We start from the raw sequence: 10,081 nt of genomic DNA, 5'->3' as shown, positions 1-10,081 counted from the left end.
GGTGTGGCATCTATATATTTGTATCTCCTGTGCTGAAAAAATTCTTTGGATTTTAATTATTTGGTGGCTTTCTACTTGTTTTTCTCTTTTATCTTACAAAAGTTTCCCACCAAATTCCCCAGGTAGTGTTTGAACTTTTAACTACTGACTTTTGCCTAGTAAATGATTACGAATCTCTTAATGCCGATAGTCCAACGAGTAGGGCAAGACTTCTGATGAGTGTAAACTATGAAGAATATTACATGTTTCTTGATGCAGTAGGCACACAATCTGAATGGTTCAGGTACGCATGGTCAGTAAGTTTGGTGCAACTGCAAGGTGATATTCGAGTAACTCTGGTCTGCCGGTAAATTATCATCAAGCCACACCAAGTGGTTTGCTTTCTTGGACACTGCTACTACATTCTGTAGGCTTTGATAATCCTTTAAAGAAATAGTGGTTAATGTTTGTTTATAAACATAAGGATTTTTTTTCTTTTAAATAATGCGCGGAAACCTTATTCAGGATTGGAGATGTGGTTGCGCTGGTCTTAACTGCTACACCTTTGGTCATCAGCCTGACAGTGTAAAACCCCATGGTCTACCCTTTGACCTCCAGGGAGCAAGCATAAGGATGACGTTGAAAGGGGAGATAAAGCAAGTGATACTCTCTCCCTGAAAGAGCATAGAACTTAAATCTCTGTTTGGGAACCTTGAACCAGAGGTGCATTGCAGTTTGCCCAATACCTTCTGCTGTTTGGAAGCAGTGCGTTGCGTTTTCCTAACATCCCTCTGTCGGTTATGAGCTGTGGCCTTGCAAAAACATTGTGTTGGGAATGGAGTTGGCATCCCCAATGCCACATTTCAACTATCCACAGGCGGATGCTTTTGGCAACTCCCATCCCCAACGCCACAAATTTTTTTTCTTTTTTCGATAGGCCTTCAACACCATATTTTGGCAATGCTACACTTTGCCAAAACCATATTTTGCAGCACATTCGATCCAATCCAAGGCCTCCCAAACAGAGCCTAAAAGAAAGTGAAATGTGATGGTGTTGTACTGGTTCTCAGTATATGTTGAAATGGTGCCGTAGTTTGTGCCTAATGGGCGGGCCGTGGTGCCGTATTTTTTTTATTACCAAACTAGGGGATTAAGGCCGCCCTCCTTGTGTTTACCCTCTGAGTCTGTGTGTGTATCTCCCACTCAGGGGGTTTATCTCTCCACATGATGCATTCATCATCCTGGTTTTACACAAAATAAGAGGTTAACAATCTGTCTGTCAGGTTGGTTCACAAAAAATCTGCACATGTTGATCCTTCCAATCAGTAGCGGGCAGTTAGAAGGAAGCGCATGTCTGCCTTCAGAAGCGCGCTTCAATCTTCCAATCCATCGATCTGTTGGAAGAAGATATGTACAAGGACTGAGTTTGCTCAGTTATCTGAGACAAAATGAACTCCAGAACACGGAATTCCGGCAGCAATTCTTCTTGGTATTTCTAAACTACCCTTGCTAAACAAAAATATGTTGGTGCCGGAATGTAAAAACCAAAACCACATACTGGTAGCTGCCATGGACGAAAGGAGCCTTGACACGGGTGTTTGGTGTTCTCCTCAGATTATTAACGCCCCCGATGAGCCCAAGCCTTAAGTAGAGAGGAGAGCAGGACCCTTGAACCCCATAGAGTGAAAAACAATATCATATGTATTATTGTTGTTGTGTAGCACTCATCACACTACCATGGGTCTTTATAGACTTATGAGAGAAACTTGTAGTGGGAGGCTGTAGTGGAATACCACAATCAGTGGCTATGACTCCCATGAACTATGCTATCTCATGATGTACCTATGTCAAACCGGGTCACATAAGGTTGGATACGATCCATATTCCAACATTCTTTTACTTGACCCATTGACATGAAAAATCACTTTATCAATGTTTTACTGTTATCTCGACTCAATTTTCATTCACATGCTACCCTGTATCATAAAAATGAATCATACGAGTCATGAAGATGAACATCTCTATATGAGATATCATATTTTCATGTACTACAATATTATTCATTTTCAATATTTAGCATGTTAAAAGTACCTTTATGAATAAGTTGGTCTCTAACCCATTCTATTGATCATTTTAATATTGTTATTCTGCTATTCTCTTTTTTCAAAATGAGAGACTCTTAAAACATAATCAACAATACACAAAACCATAGAGAATCAATTTAGTTTAAAAAATATAATTATATAAAATCATAATGTATTTCCATATATAAAAAGGAACTAAATAAACCCATTATCATTACTTGTTAGGAATACAATCCCAATGCTAGCTTTTTAGTAAGAGGATCTGCAATCATTTTCTTTGTACCGATATTTTCAATACACACTAAATGATTCTAAGTCCTCTTTTTTAACAACAAAGTACTTTAACTTTATGTATCGACACGAGGTTGAGTTCTTTTTGTTATGCGAGAAAGACACAACAACTTCATATCATAAAAGATCTATAGTGATTTTTTAATAGAGTTCACAATCCCAAGACCCATAATAAAGTTTCTTATCCAAATGGCCTGAGATGAAGTCTCGTATAGAGTAATGAATTTCGCCTCTATGGTATGAACAACAGTTGTAGACTGTTTTCCGCTTCTCCATGAGTCGACACCACTTGTTAATAGGAAGATGTATCCAGTAGTGAACTTTCTACTGTTGAGACATCCTCCCAAGTCTGCATCATAGTATCCAATAACTTATATGTGGTCAACCTTTCTGTAGGTCAACATATAGTCCTTCATTCCTTACAAATAGCACATGACCTTCTTTGCTGCCTTCAAATGCATAATGTTTAAATTAGATTGATATCTACTAAGCATTTTCATAGCAAATGCGATATTTGGTCATGTACAGGTTTGCGTGTACTGCAAACACCCAACTACCGAAGTATATAAGACAATTTTCATTTGAGCCTATTTATTTTTATTTTGAGGACAATCCTTTAGGCTCAATTTGTTCCCTTTCACTATGGGTGTCGATCCAGGAGAACAATTCTTTATCCTATATCTTTTATGAACCTTAAGGATATAGGATTTCTGAGAAAATCCAATGACACCCTTAGTTCTATCACGACGGATCTCAATTCCAAGGATATATGCAGCCTCACCCATGTCCTTCATGACAAAAATGAGAGGAAACAAAATCTTTTGTCTCATGTAGTATACTCAAATCATTAGTTGCAAGAAGAATATCATCAATATATAAAACCAGAATTATGATCTTACTTCCACTAGCCTTAATGTATATGCAATGATCAACAATGTTTTTAGTGAATCCAAAGTTCAAAATCACCTGATTGAACTTTTTATACCACTAGTGGAAGGCTTGTTTAAGTTCATAGATTGATTTCTTCAATTTGCAAATTAAATGATTCGAAACATCTATACTGAAACCATGAGATTATTGCATATATACGTTCTCTTCTAGATTTCCATTCAAGAAAGCAGTTTCCGCATTCATTTGAAGTAATTCTAAATAAAAATAAGCTATGAGAGCCATGATTTTTCTCAACGATTTCTTAGTAGAGATATAAAAAAAGTCTCATTATAATCAATGCCCTCCATTTATATGAAATTCTTTGCAACAAGTCAAGCCTTATACCCCTCCACTCGCTCTTTAGAATCTATCTTAGTCTTAAAGACTCACTTACAACCAATATATCATACTCCATCAGATCGAGATACAAGATCCCACACTTGGTTCTTTGTCATAGAGTGAAGCTCTTCTTTCATGACATTGATCCAATGTATCAATCTTTCACTTTCAATGACTTTTGCAAAGATAAATGAATCACCATCAATGTCTATAAAATCATTGGGCTCTTGTAAATGCACCACATAGTCTAAATGGATAGTAGATTTTTTGGTTCTCGTAGACCTTCATACAGGTGCTACAAGTGATTCAAAATAAATCACTGCCTCATGTAGTTTTTATATATCCTCATCAACAACTTATTCTACTTGGGATTGACGTTTATTAACCAGATTTTCGCTAGCATTATCCAAAGGACAATGATCGAAAAAACTAGGTCTTTTTCCTTGGCAGGTATGGAACCTGAATCCTGCGTTTTCTCAATTTTGAAACTTTGAGATGCATTTATCTCAATAGAACTATTTTCAAAAAATCTTGTTTTATCTGTTTCCACTATCTGTGGTATATGAGATGAACAATAAAACCTAAAATCTTTTTAGATAACCAATAAAAAATCCATTAGTCATTCTAGGATCAAAAGCATTTATATGTGGGTTATACAATTTAGCTTTAGCTGGACATCCTCATATGCACATATATGACAAAGAAGGTTTTCTATCAATCCTTAGATCGTAAAAAGTCTTTTGAATAACCTTCGTTGTCCTAAGAGCTTCACCCTATACGGTCAAGTGAAGGTTTAAGTGATTCAACATTTCTCAAACAATTTCTTTAAGTGTACAGTTTCTTCTTTTAGCTACACCATTCTAGTAAGCAAAACCTTCTTCCTTCAGAAACTATACTAATGACCCTTCTATTTGTCTCATCTCAGTGAAATGACTATAATATTCAATACCTTTATCAGACTTAACCACTTTAATAACTTTACTGGTCTGTTTCTCTACTTCTTTCTTGAAGACCTTAAAAACCATGAGTAATCGTCTCTAAAGGTAACAATAATTTTCACCCTTGTAGTACAGGAAAAAAGGTCCGCAAACATCCATAAGCATGATCTTCAATTTTTCATTGTTGTGTTTGGCATCTTTTTTATGTGTTAGATTACTTAGCTTTTATGCAGTCAACACATAGTTCAATATCTATGAAATCAAGGAATTTGAGAATCTCTTCTTTCAGAAGTCTTTGGACTTTCTCTTTTGAGATGCGTCTTAACCTTCTATGCCAAAACACATATAATTGATTATCCTTTAGGCACATTTATTGCCAATCATTGTATTCTCAATGGAGTGAGATTCCTAGATTTGAAATTTGATTTTCAAATGATACAAATCATCACATATATGCAAAACCTATAAGAATACATTTTTTAACAATAATAAGTTTGGAGTTTTTAAATTTAAAAACAAAACCAGACTTATCAAGTTTTGAAATCGAAATAAGGTTCCAAGTATAGGATGAAATATAAAATGTATCAACCAAATCCAAAATGAATCTTGACTCCAATACAACTCTGAATGCCCCAATGTTCTTGACATGTAAACACATCTTATTTCTTGAGAATATGTTTTTTTCATGATCAGTTGGTTTCCTTTTGTTCAGAAATGCCTACAAAGAGTTAACAATGTGCATCGTAGCATCAAAACCAATCCACCAACTATGCAATAAAATATGAACTAAATCACACTCATGAAAAACAAATGACTTATATTATTCTTATTCTTGAGTCATTTCTTATGTTTCAGGCAATCCACTTTCTTATGTTTCTTCTTCTTGCAGAATAAATACTTTATAGAAAAACCTCCTGCCTGAGATTTAACTTTCGCCTAAGAGTTTGAACTCTTTCTAGAAGTTTTATTCTTATTCTTCTTCTTGAAGAAACTTTTATTAGCCTTCGGCTTATGTTTTTTCTGATGAAATGTCATATGTGCACTTGGCACCCTCTCACCCTTTATTCTTTCTTCCTCTTTAAGATACTTGGTCAAGAGGTCATTAAAAGACCAATCATCGTTGTGTGTGTTGTAGAAGATCTTGAAGGTTCCATATTCAATAGACCACGAGGTCAAAATTGGATAGACCAAAAAGAAGTCTGAAATGACGAACTTCATATCACTTAGCTGAGATGAAATGTTTCTTATCTCCAAGATGTCCTGTCGAATGTGACTATCACCAAAATATTTTATGGACACCAACCTAGATATCACTCTGATGGCACTAGCCTTATTAGAATTGACGAACTCAGCCTCAATGACTCCTAGGAATCTATTAATTGCCCTATAGTGAGGGATGGCACCTCAAATTTTTTTAGTCACTCGAGATTGCAAATACAACAAGCTAAGTCTATTCCAGTGATTTTAATTCTCAGAGGTAGCCTTCTACTCAGTTGTACTCTGCTTTGTAATAACTGAAGGTTCATTAATTCTAAGAGCCAAATCTAGGTCCATGTAACTTAGAGTAAAAAATACTATATTTTTTTCAATCTAAGAAATTGGATCCATCTAAGATGGGGATGTTACTAGAACCGTCAATTATAAAAAAACCTAATACTGCAAGAAACAAAAGAAAAATGACTTATAATTACCCAAACAAAACTCATGTTGAAAAGGTAAAAATTGAGACCCTTTATTATTCACCATTTTTGAAACAAGCATAATTATGTCATTATCATTCCACTTTGGTGGAAATGATAATACTCATAGTTGTTTCGTGTCCTCAATTTACAAGAGATTGATTTTAATTGGTAAAACTAGCAGATCATGTAACCAGAGACAATTCAACACTATACCTTTGGGTACGAACATGCTTCATGAGCTGATATACACATCTACTATTACATTCTGTGTGAATTTGAAATACAATGACCTACCTTTGGGTAAAATAATTGTTTCATAAAGTCACACACAATCATAATACTAAATCTTAACACGGTCCAAAGAATCCTCAATTAACACAATTCAAATTACTTTGGTGATTGCATAAATCGGTTAATCAAGATATTTTCTCGCAAACAAATTCGTATTATGGTGCATGCCCATGCATACATGATAATACACATATATTCATGATGAAATATGTATTATATCATAAAAAATACAAATTTATGCTTTAACTTATATCTATAAATAAATTTTGATGAAAATAGATCGCATATGTCATGAATTTAGTCATAATTCATGCTTAAATATCATGCATAACTTAAATAACATCAAATGCATGTAAAAGGTCATGCTTCTATGATAATAAATACCTATAAAGCATGAAAAATAAAAAAAATATGCTTTTATGAGTAAAACCCAGGGTCTTCATACTAAAATCGGTTTAAAAATGCTTTAAATCGGTCTTAAACAGCCTCGAATCGGTCAACTAAGGGCCTGAAGCGATCTCAAAATAGTTAAATTGATCCAAAACATGTACTAAAGCCTATAAACCCTTAAAACGAAATGAGAAAATCCCTATTCCTTCACAAATTTATGAAATAGGGTCTCTACATTTAGGAACTGATAAAAATTTGAGAGGAACCGGTCAAAAAGGGCTCTGAATCGATCTCAAAATGCCCTGTATCAATCACAGAACAACAATCTTTAAAGGTTTAAATAGTACATGAACCTTATTTCGGACCTGATCTGATTCAATTAGAATCCAGTTCCAGTTCCAATAGATTTCAGGTCGGATCCCCTGGTATGAATCCAGTTTAGATCTAGACCCATTTATTACTGGGTCTCGGGTTGGATCCCATGATTCAGACCTGATCCGAATCTAGATCTGGTTCAAATAGGATTTGGTTCAGATTCAGATCCATAACCTGATCTAGATCCAGGCTCTGTCCAAATAGGATACAAGTCAGATCCAAGAACCCGACCCTGCTCCGTTATGGTTTCAGTTCGGTTTTGGATTCTGGGACCAGTCTGGATCAGGTTAGACCTAGACCTGGAACTCCAAATGGGTCTGGGTCCAGTATCGTCCCGTAGATCGGGTCCTAACTCGATCCACCTGGTCCATAATGGATCCGGCCCGCCCTGAGATAGTGACAGAGACTCAATACATCCAAAATGGGTTTGGATCGAGCCCTACAATCTGGTCAGAATACCCGATCAGACCTGGATCAGGGCACTCAATAAGGCCCGATGGCCAGCCAGCGTCCACCATATAACTTCGCCCACCCTTGTTTTAGCTTACGACCACTGACACTGGCAGCTCCATCGGTGACGGCGATCGTCTCCCCCCCCGATGACAACAACCATCCTCTAGCAAATGCCGACGAAGGTAAGGGGAAAAGGGTATTTTTTTATATGCATGCATGGTCAGGGCTACCATCGCCACTGGCAGCCGACCAAAGTAGTCGACGATGACTGGCGGTCGATGGCGACCAGTCGCCATCTTCCACTATCGACTGCCAATGGTTGCAATGGTCGGAAGCAAACGAAAAACAAAAATCCTTTTTTTATAGAGGGTTTACCCCATTCTACCAGGCATCCGTCGGTTGCCGTCACCACCGACGGTCGGCCACAGCAGTCGACGGTGGCTGCCCCCTGCGAGGGTGACCATTCTCTGTCAGCCAACCCCATCCACCGATGATACCAACGACAGAGGAAAATCGTGAGAAACAAAATATTTTTTTTTGCAGAGGGTTAATTCCCTCTTCCCAGCGTCCGCATGTTGTCGTTGCGACAGGCTGCCTAAGATGGTCGGTTCTGAATGTAGTTGAAAATGGCATCCCAACACTGGCGAGGACTGTCAGCCGGCGGTGACAACTTAGCAGCCATCACCGAAAGCTGGCCTTCACCGTTAGCGGTGAAAATGGCCGTTGGCGACCTGCTGCCTATGGGAATAGTCACTTTGCTAGCTGTAACAACCAACAAAGCAAAGCAGGTTATATGTGCACCCCCCGAACAGGCAGGTGCGTGTTTGCGGGTTCGAATGAGCACCACGTATGTAAATGTACAACTAGTATCCCCATGTTTGTCAGCATCAGTTAGTGTCGGAGTCCGGTGCAATTGCAAAGACTTAAGTACCCTTTCTATCATTGGTGACGATTCTAGAAAAGGAGTGGGTGCAAAGACTTAAGTACCCTTTGATGAGTTGGGGAACCTGATTCAGAGTTTTTGCCCTTACAGAAGGGGGTCTCCCCCGGCGCGGATTCTGGAAGATTTTTTTTCTTAGGCTTATGTTTGAGACCCGGTTTCTTATATGGATCAGACCCGACTTGTTTAGGTTTAGGGTTGTCGCCCTTGCCTTGTATAATTTTTTTCTTTTCTTTCCCTCTTGTAACTGTCGAAAAAGAGCAATAAAGTTTTTTCTCTGAGCGGCCGTAGTTTTTTACTCTCTCTTGGATTTGAGGGGAGGTTTTTCCACATAAATCTATATGTCCTTGCTGTATTTTGTTTGATCATTCTTGTTTATTTTTTTCTTCGGTTGTTTCTTGCTCGCATTTTTTGTAACACCCTTTCCCGCTATTGGTGTCATGAAATGACGATTCTAGAAAAGGACAAAATTTCTTTTTCTTTTTTTTCGCTATGCGATTTATGAAAATCGCGTAGCAATTTGCCTTTTTTTTTGCAATGCGATTTAGCGATTTACGAAAATCGCTACTCGATTTACGAACATTGTGTAGCGATTTGCGGGTTTTTTTTGCTACGCGATTTTCGTAAATCGCTACTCGATTTAGCGATTTGCCTTTTTTTTCACTACACGATTTTCGTAAATCGCTATATCGAGTAGCGATTTACGAAAATCGCATAGCGAAAAAAAAAAAACTGCAAATCGCTAAATCGAGTAGTGATTTACGAAAATCGAGTAGTGATTTACGAAAATCGATATAGTGATTCACTGTTTTTTTTGCTACGTGATTTTCGTAAATCGCTACTCGATTTAGCGGTTCGTGACAGGGAAGCCGGAGAGGAACGTGCCATTCCCGATGTTGGCGGGGAGGTGGGTCCTGTCAGATAGCACAACACCGGAGGTCGAGATGAGGATCTCGCAGTGCCAAAACCCGACGAATGCCCGCCAGGACTTGAGGGTGCGAACACCCGTGTTGAGCAACGTCAGGATGGCCTGGAAGACATAACCCTAATCTAAAGTATTGCCGACATAGGGGTAGACAGATTGTAGTTTGAAAGACTCCGTTGTAGGTGTACTGGAGGAAGATTCTGTTGTAGGTGTCCCTCGAAGGCGGCGAAGGGGCCGCCGCAGTCGGTTGCTCGCTAGATGAGGGCAACATTTTGGCCAATGCTAGCAGGAAGAGGACGACGATCTTCATCGGATCACCGAGTCTTTGCCTTCCTTAATTTCTTCTCTAGAGAGAGAGAGAGAGAGAGAGAGAGAGAGAGAGAGAGAGAGAGAGAGAGAGAGAGAGAGAGAGAGAGAGAGTTTTACAGTGTTTCACGGAGAAGGAAGAAGAAGAAGATGACGAA

The sequence above is a fragment of the Nuphar pumila genome, chromosome 10, assembly GCF_984573655.1.
Source record: "Nuphar pumila chromosome 10, dmNupPumi1.hap1.1, whole genome shotgun sequence".
Classification (NCBI taxonomy): Eukaryota; Viridiplantae; Streptophyta; class Magnoliopsida; order Nymphaeales; family Nymphaeaceae; genus Nuphar; species Nuphar pumila.
The sequence above is the reverse complement of the archived record's forward strand: the minus strand, read 5'-3'. Positions refer to the sequence as shown.